This window comes from Notechis scutatus, chromosome 1, assembly GCF_049901735.1.
Source record: "Notechis scutatus isolate UNSWTSFEM ecotype Mainland chromosome 1, rNotScu1.2, whole genome shotgun sequence".
Lineage (NCBI taxonomy): Eukaryota > Metazoa > Chordata > Lepidosauria > Squamata > Elapidae > Notechis > Notechis scutatus.
The window spans coordinates 171,584,439-171,598,763 of NC_142009.1; positions in this window are offsets into that span (position 1 = coordinate 171,584,439).

Consider the following 14,325-nt stretch of genomic DNA (forward strand, 5'->3'; position numbering starts at 1 on the left):
TCACTCGTGAGTGGTGGTAGCTCTATGGCCCTTGGTTCCTCTGTTTCTCTGGAGGCGGCCATGGGTGGTGTAGGCAAATAAAGCCTTGGGATCCCCATCAAAGACTGGCCCGGCCTGCCAATGCCGGCGTAACTGATCAATGTGGCATCTGATTGTACGATCGTTCCCCAGAGTAACCTCATATGACAAGCGGCCCGTTACCTTAGTTGCTGTAGCTGCCACCCAAGGTGCCCCACTCCCATAGTTTCTGGCCCAGACCAATTCACCCAGCTGTAAGTTCCTGGGGGGGAGTTGTGTGAGCTATATCTGCCACTACTCTGTCTGGGTGAAGTTGGTCGAGCTTCGTTGTGAGCCAGCAGCCCCACCTCAGCTCTGTTGGGTTGCGACATGTTGCTGTACTGGGAGTTGTAGGAGGAAGTTCTCTAGGCAGTGATTCCAGTCCCATTCATCATCTACTTGAGCACCTCCTTTGTGGTCTTGATCATTTGTTCAGCCTGACAGTTGGTCGTGAGGTCGTGAGGTGGTCGTGAGGTGGAATGGACCAAATCATGTTGGCATTGAGGAATAACTAAAACTCTTCTGCCATGAATTGTGCCCTGTTGTTGGACACGATTACATCCAGCAGACCATGTGTGGCAAACAGCTGGTGCAACTCCTGGATGACCTTGGTTATTGTCATCAATGAGACCGGTGCCACTTCCAACCACTTGGAATAACTGTCCACTACTATCAGGAACACTTGCCCCTGGAAAGGGCCCACAAAGTAAATGTGCATGCGAGACCATGGGACATGCGTAGTCTCCCAATGATGCACTGGTGCTTGTAGCATCTCCGGTCAGGTTTCTTGGCAGGCCTGGCAACTCCTTACTTGATTCTCAATGTCTTTGACCAGGCCTGGCCACCACAAGTAGAGCTTCATCTCAACAATTCCTGGGTGCTCCTTGTGTAGGGAATCCAGCACCTTGGAGCAAAGACTGGATGTAATGATGACCCTGCTACCCCAAAACACACATCTCTTGTGGGCCAACAGTTCATTTTTTTGAGAAGTGTAGTGTTGGAACTCAGGACTTGGCTGGGTCTCTGGCCATCCCCTTAATACCTAGTTAAGGATGCAGCTAAGCATTCTGTCTGTGGTGGTTTCAGTTGCAACATCCCCTGCATGTAAGGGTGCTTCAGGCAGGTCCTGGATCACCAGAATATGACAAGCTGGGCTGGATCTGGTTCAGTTCGTGGTAGAGGCAGTTGGCTGAGAGCATCAGCGTGGTCCATTTCCTTGCCTGGCTTGTGGACTAGCTGGTATGAGTATGCAGCTATGAAAATGGACCATCGTAGCATTCGCAGTGACAGGATCTGCGGTGTCTGTTTGTCAAATGTGAAGAGACCAAGCATAGGTTTCTGGTCTGTACAGATGATGAAGATTTGTCAATATAAGAAGTAATGGGAACTTCTCAATGCCAGCCACTATGGCGAGGGCTTCCTTGCCTATCTGGGCATAGCTGATGATAGTGTTTTAGAATATTATGTGATGGGGGCCTCTCTACCATCTGGCATCCTGTGGCTTAGTACTGCCCCAATACCGTATGGAGAAGCATCACAGGCTGTTATTACTAGTAGGGTTTTGTTGAAATGAGCTAACACGGAGTCTGAGGATAGCAATGATTTTACTGCCTTGAATGCTTTGTCTTGAGTGCTCAACCAGTCCCAGGGTGCTTGTTTGTCCAATGGGTGATGTAGCAGTTCTGCCAGGGCAGCCTTATGTGGTAAGAAGGAGCGATAAAAATTGAGCAAGCCCAGGAATGCTTGAAGCTCCCCCTTGGATTTTGGTAGGGGGGCTTGCTGAATTGCCTTTTTGCTTCAAATGGGTTGATTCTGGCAGTGTCAATGCAGAAACCCAGGAATTCTGTGGATTCCATACCGATCTGGCATTTTTCCCTCTTAAGTTTTAGGCCTGTCTCATGGAAACATTGGAGCACTGCACGGAGACATTCTGCCAGGACTACCGCTGAGTCCCCCACAATCAGGACATCATCAAAGTATGGGCATATGCCAGGAATGTTCTTCAGTGTTCGTTCCATAGTACTTTAGAACAACCCTGGTGCTACGCTTACCCCAAACTGCAAGCGGTGTACTCAGAATGCACCTCTGTGTGTGACTATTGTTTGTGCTTTTGCATCATCTACTGATAGCTGCTGGTAGGCTTGGGTGAGGTCTAACTTAGGAAAAATTTGGCCTCTCTGGAGTGAGGCGAGGATGTGGTTTACCACTGGTAAAGGGTAAGCATGCTGCTGTAGTGCCTTGTTTATGGTGCACTTGTAGTCTGCACAGATGCGAATGTCTTCATTAGGTTTAACTGGGGTCACTATGGGAGCCTCCCAATGGCTACAATCCATGGGTTGGAGCACTGTACCAGTTGTCTAATTCTGCATCAATTTTAGGCTTCAATGCAAAGTGAACCCTGCACAATTTTAATCGGATTGGAGTTACTGCTGGATCAAGGTTGAGTGAAATGTGTGCCCCTTTGTATTGTCCCAGCTCAGTGCTGAATACGTCAGTGTATTCTTGGCATACCGCTTCTAGATCAGCTATTTGGATTTGATGGATGCCCATTACCCTGATGCCCAGAGACTTAAATCAGTCCAGTCCTATGAGGCTGGTGCATGGCCCCTCTACGACCATTACACTGAGCGTACCCTCAAACCCTTTGAATTGTACTCTAATGGTAGCTTCACCCCTCATGGGAACACAGCAATGCTGGAAGTCCATTAGCACTACTTCAATGATTTGAGCGGGACCCGCCATCAGCTACGTTTGCAAATGAGGTCAAAAGTCGTGGAGGAGATAATGGACAGAGCCAATCCATTCTCTAGCTCCATGGAGCATGTGACTCCTTGAAGCTTTAGTTGGAGTCTTATCTTTTCTTTGATGGAACATTGGGTTCCGTCTGTGTGTTGGATGCTATGCCTTCCTAAGCAGTATTCAACTCTGTTCTGTCCTGGGAGCCTTTTTTCCTGATGACCTCTGCAAACTCTGGCAATGTGCCCTTGCTTTCTACAGGCATGGCATACTGCTGTGCAGAATCTGCACTCTGCTCTTTTATGATGTCCCCCACAGCTTGCACAGTTCTGTGGGGGATTTGCTTGCTCTATGGAGCCTAGCTGTCTGGGTGGCTTTCTCTGCAAGCAATCGATTTCTTCACTCTCTCTCTGACCTCCCCTGAGTCTTCTGCGATCTCTTGGTGGATCACTGGGGGGCTGGTATGTACAGCAGGCAAATCTGTGTAATTTATATTATGGGCCCACAGGGCCTTAACCAATCATAATACTTGAAAAATCCCACCTAAATATGAATGTTCTAAGTTTCCCTCTAAAACAGTTGGAGTTAACAGTTAACAGGGTCATCTAAAGGTTAGTTTCATTTTAGCAGGACTTAACTATATATACTCAATTCATAACAGATAGGTTATAGAAATTCATTGAAGCCTTTTGTTGCCAACTGTAAAAAGTGATGGGGTCCTGACTGTGTGGCTGCAGCTGCCATCATCATTCTCCCTCCTCCCAGTGTGCCCCGAAATCATGTAATCCCCTTTTCCAAACTTCTGACAAGCAAAATCAACAGGGAAGCCAGAGTCACTTATCAACCATGTTACCAACTTATAAACTGCAGTGATTCACTTAACAACTGTGGTGAGAAAGGTCATAAAATGGGGCAAAACTCACTTAACAAATGTCTCATTTAATAATAGAAATGTTGGGCTCAGTTGTGATCATAAGTTCAGGTCTACCTGACAAACAAAATATGCAATATTATACAGCACATAGAAGTCAAGAGAGAGTGCCTTTGTTTTAGTTTCACTTTGTTAAAGATGGGAGGGCTATTTTGCAAAAGGTAGTTGCTTAAAGTAGGCACAGTTTGAAGGGGAAAATCAGTGCTGGTGATGGCAAGCAGAAAGAGAGGCTGTTTAGAACCCCCTTACCCCCTTTGCCCATCTTCTTTCAAAGGCAGCCCTGGAACAAGAGTAAGCCACCCCCAAAAAAGAACTTCTTTTTTTTAAACAAATTTTATTGATTTTCAAAAACAAACACAAACAAACAAAACATAAAACATAAAAACATAAAACATCTTTTTTGAAAGCAGCTTGATCCCGGGTTACATCTCTTCGTACAGACACAAATTCAAATTCATGCTCATTTTATATACCATTCCATATCTTATTGCCATTCACCATTTTCTATATAGCTTCTCCCCTCTTTTAACTTTCTTAGTTTTATTTTATTTATCTCATCTCAGTTCAGATCATTATGCTTATATTCTTTGTCTGTCCTGTTTCCAGCTGTCTATTATCTTTTCTCTTTAAACAAAATTTCTCCTGTAATCACTGACTGGAGTATTTTTTAAATTCCATTTTCAGTTCATCCACAAGTGATGCCACTGTAAAAAAAATTTTTTTCAAACAACCACCCAAGTGTTTTTAGTCATTCAAATATAATTTCCAAAAGTCCCAAAGTCACCAAAAATCCAAATACACACAAGCTGTTTCTTTTGACACTTTCTTCTTTTTTCACTTTCTCTTCCTGGGGTTACTGTTTAGTTACAAAATTCCAGTTAAAATTTATCTTTTAGAAGTCTTGTTAGTATTTAATCAGATTCTTTTAAGTTCTAGGCAGTCTCCTCCTTCCGAATCCTGCTCTTATTCTTTTCCTCTCCCTTCCCACTTACAGCAAAAACATTTTTTTTTTAGTGTTCAGAAATCCTTATTATCCCCTTGACATTTAATTATCCAGTTTAATTACCTATTGATGCCAAAGCGGGTTTTTCCGATTTCTCATTCATTTCTGTTCACTGTCAATGTTAGGAAGGAGAGTAAAAAAAAAAAAAACTTTCCCTTTTCACTTTCTTCCGCCGCTTCTGAGTCTTCTTTGGGAGCGATGTATCTTTTGCAAAATTTAAATTCCAGGGTACCTTAGTTGTTGCTTTTTCTCCCGGTCAGTCAAAAACTTTCACTTCTTAACTTCCTCCTGCACTTTCTTTTCCGGCTGAGTGCTTCTTTGAGGCGGCCATTTCTGACCGCCGCTCTTACCGCCTTCGGAAAAGGGAGTTTAGCCGGCTGAGGAGGAGAGGTGCGACTCCCCTCGACCCTGCCAGGTCTCCCCTATCTTCACCACCTCTACGGGGTGGCTTAGCACCAAAGCTGGCTGGCTCGGGGCACTCCAGCGGCGAGCGCAGACAGAAACTGTGCACGATTGCAGTTTCCTGCCTGCCCCGAAGCGCTGCAAACCGGAACTCCTCCCCAAAAAAGAACTTCTTGAAAACAGTAACTCAATTGTTGAGGTTATGGGGCTCCATCTCAGGGTGCCTACAAATTAGGCTTTAGCCATGTCATTGTTGCTAGGTCTCTCTACCACCAGTTTATCTGTCAGTCTATCCATCTAATAATTATATGTCTGTCTGTGTGTGTCTGTGTCTGTCAAGTTTATATTGATTTAACATTAACTCTCTCTCTCTTTCTCAATTTATCATCACTCCTTTCTCTTTCTCTCTCCCTCCCTCCTCTTGTCCTCTGCATCAGATGGGAAGAGTAAAATGAGCTGTATAAAGAGGTTTCCTGAGGAGCAAAAGTTTAAAAGGTGAAGATGGAGATGGAGATGAGCAAAAACCCCACAAAATGAGGAACTCAGTTAGCCTGCAGACAATCATCTTATTATCTTGTCCCCCAAACAGTCTAAACTGATGCTGCAGATATCCACATTTAAAACCCACTATCTGTGTAGACTGCCTGGATGACAGCATTTCGCTTCTCATTTTCTTTAAACAACCATTTTTTTGCATTTATTTATTCCAAGGGCAAAGCAACTGCAATAATTAGACTGTCAGATTTGGGAACTTAATGAGGAGTCAGTGGAGTGGAAACGTTTGCATTTTGTGAAGGAGAGAAGCTTGGTGCTTTCAGCCTGTCTTCTCTCTCTCTCTCCCTCTCTCTTTCTCTCTCTCTCTCCCCCCAGCCCACCGCAACACTCCCCCCTCCAATGAGTGGGAAGAAAAAACCTTGGCAGCGCATAGAAAGATTTGAATCCTTTTGATCAGAGGACTGCAGTCCCACTACTGCAATACCAGGAAGTGGGTTTTTTTGCTTTTATTTTTTTTCCTTTCTTTTCCTAGAGCTCCTGGTTTTTAGACAGAATTTTCAGATAAGAATTCTATCAGGACTACAGAAAAAAGCTAGGTTAGACTTTCCAAATGATGATCTTCTACTTATGGGAAAGAGAAATGGGAAACATTTTCCAATACTTTCATGTCATGAATATTTGAAAAATAATAGTACCTTTTAATTACATAATGTTGGAATGTTATATATAAATAGTATTGATATTGAGATAATTAGATTTGGAGGCATAACTCTAGAATAACTGGACAATTTATTTTCAAAAAAATAAAAAATAGTAAAAAGAAAATCCTCCCTTGTCCATATAGCCATGTTCCACACACACACACACACACACACACACGTGTGTGTGTGTGTATGTATGTATGTATGCATGCATGTATGGTATTCAGCTTTGTTCGGGTATTTTCCCATGTCATTATAGTTGTGCTTTTAAAGTTGTAGCAACGTTTTGGCAGAATCTTATCTGCCATCATCAGGCTTCTGTATTGTGTTCGTCAGATGAACACAATAGAGAAGCCTGATGATGACAAAACTTAAGAAAACAAACACACACACACACACACACACATATATATATTCAGCTTTGTTCAGGTATTTTCCCACGTCATTATAGTTGTGCTTTTAAAGTTGTAGCAACATTTCGGCAGAATCTCATCTGCCATCATCAGGCTTCTGTATTGTGTTCGTCTGTGAGTCAGACTTTCACAGCCGTTTCTGTTTTAAATTTGGGGCTAGCCTACTGCTGTGCCAGAATGGTTTTTTCTTCATCCTGATTGGTTGGGAGTCTTGGTCTGTGTTTATTGGTCTTGGAGTTTGCTGTGTTCTGCTTGATTGGTGTTTCTAATGTCTTCTGTCTGTTTTGTAGCTTTTTTTGTCTTGATTGGCTGGCAACATTGTGTTTCCTGTATTGGAGGCTTTTTGTGCAGCTTGGCTCCGAGTAAATGGATGGCTATCATTTATTAGGAAGCTAGGTTTCATCTGGGTACCTGGTTGGGGTGTGTTTGAGCTGGAGGTATCAGGGGGGGGTCTGTTTGTGCTCAGGTGTTTGCCTGGCTTGTGGTGTGGAGATTTTTTTGTTTGTGAGTGCAGGCTCCCAAATAATTGACAGTCTGGTGGTATCATCTCTTCTATTCATGCTTTCAGGTCTTTTTTCAATCTCTATGGCTTCTCTGATAATTCTGTAGCTGGGGTTTTGGTGCCATTGAAGGCAATGCTATGACCTGTGGCTTTCATGTGTTGGACTAGTGAGGAAGTGTGTTCCAGCTTTTTTACTGCATTTTTGTGTTCATCCAGGCGGGTACTTATTCTTCTATTGGTCTGTCCAATGTATGTGGCAGGGCATGATGCACAGGGGACTTCGTATATGCCTTGGTTTTCCAGGTCAATTTTATCTTTGGGGTTTCTTAGGATGGCTGCTATTTTTCTGTCTGTTTTGAAGGCAGTCTTGATGTGATGCCTGTGTAGTATCTTACTGATTTTGTCTGTACTACCTCTTATGTAGGGCAGGAGAGCTGTTCCATAGGCCTGTTCATCCTCTAGGTCTCTATTATGTCTCAGTGTGTTTTTTTGGATCAGGCTTGTGATTTTGCTTTTGTGGAAGCCATTAACTGTCAGTACTTTAGTCAGGGTGCATAATTCAGTCTTAATGTGTGTCTTGTCTGCCAGGTGTTTGGTTCTGGCAATTAGTGTTTTGGCCACGGACTTTATCTGTGCTGGGTGGTGGTGGGATTGGGCGTTGAGGTAGCGATTGGTGTGTGTTTTCTTCTGGTATATGGTGTGTCCTAGTATGCCATCTGTTTTTTTGTAGATTAGTACATCTAGGAATGGTAGTTGTTTGTTTGTTTCTGTTTCCATGGTGAATTTGATTTTGGGGTGTGTGCTGTTTAGGTGTGTTAGGAAATTGTTTAGGTTTTCTTTTCCATGGGGCCAAATCACAAATGTGTCATCGATGTATCTTAACCATAGTTTGGGTTTGTGGGTGGCATTAGCTGGGGTTCTGGATTCGAATTCTTCCATGAACAGGTTTGCAATGACGGGTGACAGTGGTGATCCCATAGGGGCTCCTTCAATTTGCTTGTATCTTTGTCCTTTGTATATGAAATATGTGTTGGTTAAGCAGTGTTCTGCTAGTTCCATGAGGTGTTTAGCTGGTTGGTATTTATTTTTGATGATTTCAAGAGTTTCTTTTATCGGGACTTGAGTGAATAGTGAAACCACATCGAAACTTACAAGCAGATCTTCTTGTTCCACGTGTAGATCTTTGATCATTTCCAAGAGGTGGTATGAGTTTTGTAGATGTGAAGCTGCTGCTTCAGCATGGGGCTGTAGCTGCTTTGCTAAGTGTTCAGCTAGGTTTTGTAGTGGTGCTCCTCTGGAGCTGATTATGGGTCTGAGAGGTATGCCTTTTTTGTGTATTTATATATGTTTTCTTAAGTTTTTGCGGGTATTTATATGTATGGCATTCAGCTTTGTTCGGGTATTTTCCCACGTCATTATAGTTGTGCTTTTAAAGTTGTAGCAATGTTTGGCAGAATCTCATCTGCCATCATCAGGCTTCTGATAGTGTTTGTCTGTATAGTGTTCGAACACTATACAGAAGCCTGATGATGGCAGATGAGATTCTGCAAACGTTGCTACAACTTTTAAAAGCACAACTATAATGACGTGGGAAAATACCGAACAAAGCTGATATATATATATATATATATATATATATATATATATATATATATATATATATATATTCTTAAGTTTTCGGGTACTTACATGTATGGCATTCAGCTTTGTTCGGGTATTTTCCCACGTCATAGTAGTTGGGAGAATCCATTCCTAGATGTACTAATCTACAAAAAAACAGATGGCACACTAGGACACACCATATACCAGAAGAAAACACACACCAACCGCTACCTCAACGCCCAATCCCACCACCACCCAGCACAGATAAACTCCGTGGCTAAAACACTAATTACTAGAACCAAACGCCTGGCAGACAAGACACACATTAAGACTGAACTATGCACCCTGACTAAAGTACTGACAGCCAACGGCTTCCACAAAAGCAAAATCACCAACTTGATCCACAAAAACACACTGAGACATAATAGAGACCCAGAAGATGAACAGACCTATGGAACAGCTGTCCTGCCCTACATAAGAGGTACTACAGACAAAATTAGTAAGATACTACACAGACATCACATCAAGACTGCCTTTAAAACAGACAGAAAAATAGCAGCCATCCTTAGAAAGCCCAAAGATAAAATTGACCTGGAAAACCAAGGCATATACGAAGTCCCTGTGCATCATGCCCGGCCACATACATTGGACAGACCAATAGAAGAATAAGTACCCGCCTGGAGGAACACAAAAATGCAGTCAAAAAGCTGGAACACACTTCCTCACTAGTCCAACACATGGAAGCCACAGGTCATAGCATCAACTTCAATGGCACCAAAACCCTAGCCACTATAGAAAACCCCAGCCACAGAATCATCAGAGAAGCCATAGAGATTGAAAAAAGACCAGAAAGCATGAATATAAGAGATGATTCCACCAGACTGTCAATCATTTGGAAGCCTGCACTCACAAACAAAAAAATCTCAACACCACAAGCCAGGCAAACACCTGGGCACAAACAGATCCCCCCTCATACCTCCAGCTCAAACACACCCCAACCAGACACCCAGATGAAACCTACCTTCCTAACTAACGATAGCCGTCCATTTACCTGGAGCCAAGCTGCACTAAAGGCCTCCAATAAAGTAACACAATATTGCCAGCCAATCAAGATACAAAAAGAGCCAAAAAACAGACAGAAGATATTAGAAACACCAATCAAGCAGAACACAGCAAACTCCAAGACCAATAAACACAGACCAAGACTCCCAACCAATCAGGATGAAGAAAAAACCATTCTGGCACAGCGATAGGCTGCCCCAAATTTAAATCTGAAACCACTGTAAAAGTCTGACTCACAGATGAACACTATACAGAAGCCTGATGATGGCAGATGAGATTCTGCCAAAACGTTGGGTCTTTTCTGTTTGAGGCCTGGCTATGTGTTCATGGCGTGTGTTAGTTTGCTTGGTTTGGGGGTCCGGGTGTGTGGCAGCTGGTGATGCAGCTGTGGTCTGGTTTCTGGATGGTGGTTGCCTTTCGTCTATGGGGTGGGTTTGGGTTTGAGTCTGGTGAGGGAGATTGGTGGTGGCATCATGTGTTGTTTTGGGTCTGGTGTTGGTTTTCATGGCTGGGACTCGTTTGTTGATAAGGGCTAGTTTCCAGATGTCTGGTAGGCGGGAGGTATTGTCCCGTTTATTCATGTTATGGGTGTGTTTCTCTATTTCGAAGGCTTCCCTGATTATTCTCTTGTTGAAGTGTTCAGTATTGGAGATTAATTTGGTTCCCTCAAAATTAATTTCATGTCCTGTGGCTTTAAGGTGCTGGGAAAGGGAGGAAGTATTTTCTTCTTTTCTGACTGCGTTCTTATGTTCTGAGATGCGTGCATTTATTCTCCTGTTGGTTTGTCCAATGTATGTGGCTGGGCAATTGTTGCATGGTATTTCATAAACTCCGTGGTTTTCTAGCTGGATCTTGTCTTTGGGGTTTCTTAGGATGTTGGCTATTTTCTGGTCAGTGCCAAAGGCTGTCCTGATATTGTGTTTGTGGAGAATTTTACTGATTTTATCTGTGGTGCCTTTGATGTAGGGGAGGAGGGTGATACTGTTGTCCTGTTCTGTGTCTTGGTTTCTGGGGGGTGTCTCCTTTAGGATTAGGTTGGTAATTGTGTTTCTTTAGAATCCGTTGGAAATTAATATGTGAGGGTATGTAATTCTGTTCTCAGGTGGTCTTTGTCAGCTAGGCGTTTGGTTCTGGAGATGAGGGTCTTGGCTACGGAGTTGATCTGTGCAGGGTGGTGATGGGATTGTGCGTTTAAGTAGCGGTTGGTGTGTGTTTTCTCCTGGTGGATGGTGTATCCTAGGGAGCCATTGGGTTTTTTGTAAATTAGGACGTCCAGGAAGGGAAGTTGGTTGTTGGCTTCTGTTTCCATGGTGAATTGTATTTTGGGGTGTAGGCTGTTGAGGTGTGTGAGGAAGTTGTCCAGTTTTTCTTTCCCGTGTGGCCAAATTACGAAAGTGTCATCCACATATCTAAGCCACATTTTGGGTTTGTGTTCAGATTTGTCTAGAGCATTGGTTTCAAAGTGTTCCATGTATAGGTTAGCAATGACAGGTGAGAGGGGTGATTCCATAGGTGCTCCTTCTATCTATTTGTATCTTTGTCCATTGTGGATGAAGTATGTGTTGGTTAGGCAGTGGTTGGTCAGATCTAGGATGTGCTTATGGGGTTGTATTTGTTTTGGATGGCTGTCAAGGCTTCTTTAATAGGTACTTGGGTGAAGAGGGATATGACATCAAAGCTCACGAGTAGGCCGCCAGGTTGTAGGTTTTGTTTGTTTATTGTTTCTATGAAGTGGAAAGAGTTTTGTACATGTGAGGTGATGGATTCTGTGTAGGGCTGGAGTTGTTTGGTGAGAAATTTGGCAAGATTCTGTAGAGGTGAGCCTATGGAGCTGACTATGGGTCTGAGTGGTGTTCCTTCTTTGTGTATCTTGGGGAGGCCATAGAGTTTAGGGCATCTGGATTATTTTTCTCTGGGGATGATTCTTTGCTGGATCTCTTCACTGATGGGGGAGGCTTTCTTGCCAAATAACTCGCCAAACAACTCCAGCCCTATACAGAATCCATCACCTCACACATACAAAACTCAAATATATATAAAAATCTTGAATCTTATCTTGCATTTTTCTCCAGGAGCTACAGGCAATGTAGAACATAGCAGTCTCTCTCCAATTTTTCACTACTGTAAGGAAGGGTGGAATGAGACAGAAGCTGAACCACACCTGAACTTCCAAGGCTGAAAATTGATCTGGATTTGAGGTGCACCAAGATTTGAAAGTAAATTTCTAGACTTTATGCCTAAAAGATGGAATGGTACCTAATTGCCTTTATGTTTTAAAAGCTGAATGTTGGGGGTGGGGTTAACCTTTCGCTTTTGTCTCTGAATATGAGGGTAACCTGAGACCAGTGAAACCTGACACCAGCAGTCTGCAGTCTCCAGTTTGAAATCACTTTGCAGCAAAAATCATGGCTGAAATATGTCATCCAGTTGTTTTTTAAAAAACACAGTCTTCTTCTTCCCTTCCAATTGTTTTTTTTATTCAGAAAATCATGCTGCTGCATCACAAGTATTCACAAACTGCATCCATTAATTGAAACAGATTTGCTGCATCTGTTTTGGCACAGAAACTGCCTAGATTGCTTTGTTGAGTGAATTTTACCAGGAGAGGTGATCTCACCACGAATTACAGGATTCTTCAGGGGGCTTTGTCCCAGCTAGGTGCGAACATAAGACACCTGAAAGATTCCACAAGTTTATGTTTTACCTACAATATGGATCAACATCTAGATGCAATCACTGAATGAACTCATTTGGTTTAAGATAGCCTTTTCTGTTACTGCATCATGGAACATCTTGCCCTCAGAAGTGAGGAACGCCCCCAATCTCTTGGTCTTCTGCCAACGGGGCAAAACTTGGCTGTATAGTCTTGCGTGGGGGACACAGGGGCCCACACAACTATTGGGCTGATTGGCCCCATAAGAACCCACACTCACATCTTTATTAACAACTGCTAATCCCCCATCTTGGCATTCTTCATATTTTGAAATTTTTATAATGTTTTATCATTTAAAATTTTTTAATCTTAAATTATTCTGATTTTAATGTTTAATTTTATTGACTATATTGTACACTGCCCAGAATTCCTCTCCGAGTATATAGGTGGTTAAGAAATATGAAATATAAATAAATAACAAATTTATTTGGAGTTTTAGAATTAAATGCTGTCAGTATGCTCTGTGTTTGCTTTTTTTTTTTTTTTTTTTTACCTAGGAGAGGCAGTAAAGTTGCCGAACTAGTGTGCGTGCTATGATAATGGAAAAAAAGGCCAATCAACTGAGGGTCAGTTCACATAAAAGGAAAACAAAGTTGGATATGTTTGGGATGGGGCTGTTGCCCTCTCCACAAAACCAACCACATCCTTATCATTAGGGGCACAATTTGCTTCTATTGCAACTTATTTGATATGCCTGCTATGGCCTTTTTTTGTTAGATTACTTTGGCACTGCATCCTTGGCATTTTCTTGGCAGTATTATGTATTATTATGTGGAAGTACTATGTTGCATCCATTTTCTAAGATTCCCCTCCCCCACTTTCTAGCCTAGCCAATTATAACAATAAAAAGGCTAGTTAGGAACCAGATATGCTAGTTAAAATGGCATGCATCAAGGCAAATTGCAGTCAGACTCATCTCCTGGCAATCATCCAGGGAAAAAAATGATTGGGTAGGAGCTAAAAGCAGTTTAAGGTGGAGACAATTAGATGGAAATATAAGCTGAGTTGAGTGTCAAGTCAAGGCGGTGGCTGCTCAGTGTTCTTTTTAGACCTAGAATTGTTGTTACTGTCCCATCAGAAACAGCCTGAAAAGAGGTTAGAACAGGGTGAAGTCTTAAGAAAAACAAATCCCTCATCACAGTCTGACAAACATTTGGCTATAGGAGTTAAGGATAATGATTCAACCACATCTTGTTGTTCAGTGAGTCAGTCACTTCCGATACTTCCTGACCTGATGGATATCATTTTCCAGGATATTCTATTAGGTACTAAGTTCTTGTAAACTCCTGTTTGGGTCAACACTGATAGTGTCAAGCTGCCTATTGGTGCCTTTGTTTTCAATTGCCTTTGATTTTTCCAAGCAACAAATTCTCTAGTCTAGCCATCTTCTCACTCTAGGCTCACTCACTATTAATCTTGCACATCTCATTACAAGGAAGGTTTGAAATTTCCCCTTCACAATTTACCTTAGTTTTAGGAGTCACTCCTGTCATTGCCTTTAAGTACTTCTTGTGACTTGCCATGCCATTCTGTGTTTACTTGTATATACAGTATTTTTGACAAAGGTGGTGCTGAGACTTTGCTAATGAATTAAAAGTAAACCGGCACTTCCCTTCCATATATTCTAAAATTTGCTGGACTCACATTATTTAACAATGTTCAGTAGATTTTTTTTTTACACAGCAAATGGAGTTATTGATATAAGCTG